Source organism: Brachyhypopomus gauderio, chromosome 15 (assembly GCF_052324685.1).
Source record: "Brachyhypopomus gauderio isolate BG-103 chromosome 15, BGAUD_0.2, whole genome shotgun sequence".
NCBI lineage: Eukaryota > Metazoa > Chordata > Actinopteri > Gymnotiformes > Hypopomidae > Brachyhypopomus > Brachyhypopomus gauderio.
The window spans coordinates 7,289,538-7,290,745 of NC_135225.1; positions in this window are offsets into that span (position 1 = coordinate 7,289,538).

Below are 1,208 nucleotides of genomic sequence, written 5' to 3' on the forward strand. Positions count from 1 at the left end.
CCTTACAACCGTTTGGACCATTTTAGCTTGCATGTGTACTGTATTCCTAATCCAAATAACTGTTTACTCCAACATCTCGTAAAAATACACTACTCATTTTATGAAGTGTTTGCATGAGAGATGGGGGAGGGGTGGGGGATGGTATGGCGTGCATACTGATCTGTCAAGACTCATCTGTCTCTTCTAGATGGCCATGGTCAAAATAACAGTCTGCCTGCTTGCAGTCCATATTGAGTATGTATTACTGATGGACATAGCACATTAACAGACTCATTATCTAGTTGAGACCATATGGACCTGGACTGGGGTGGGTCATTGCAATGCCACCCTGAGCTGCTCTCCCTAATTACAACAATTATGCCATCTCCATCATAAGGGGCATTTATGGAAAATGGTGGCATGGCCCCTCAAGATTGGTGTCACTGCACTCTAGACTAGTAGAGAGTTAGTGAGATGGGCCCTATGACCCTTACAAAACCCAAATGTGTTCATTTTTAAGTTATGTGATGCATATGCAACTGGCACCAGAAGCTTACCGTAACCAGAGTGGAACCCCAACTTTTGGGAAATATTTTGAAACGCTGATATTTTATACATTAAGTTATTAATTATCAAGATACTAGCTGTTTCGACTTCATCAAGCTTATGGTAAGAGTATTTAAATTATGTTATAAGTGAATGTGTCTTTTCCATAAACACAGGTTCTTGTCTTTTCTTTCATTATTTAACTCATGGGCTTCACAACAAAAAAATGTGGTATAGTATTTAACTTAGCCTTTAAAAAAGTAGGAAGTAGGTTATATAATACTGGACTCTGTTTCAAATGTGATGTATACTGTATAGTGACAAATTATAATCTTATAATCCTAAAGAGTCCAACTTCTCTCATATCACATGATTTCCGGTCGTGAAAACGGAAATGTGTGTTCATTATTTTAAAATGTAAAATACAATTAAATTTGATGATCACATGAATGATGGACATGTGCTAATCATAGAATCTACGGTTGAAATAGGACGCCAGTACATGGACTCGCCTCTTTAAAAAAAGAAAAGAAACGTTGATCGACGTCAATTCAGACCTATGATAATACCTATCTTACCGGTAGTTCCCGCCCTTAGACTCTAGACTCCACTAATCATTGGTAGTTAAATGATAAAAAAAATAGTTCCTGCTTCCGATTGGTTGTGGGTTATTTACAATCCGA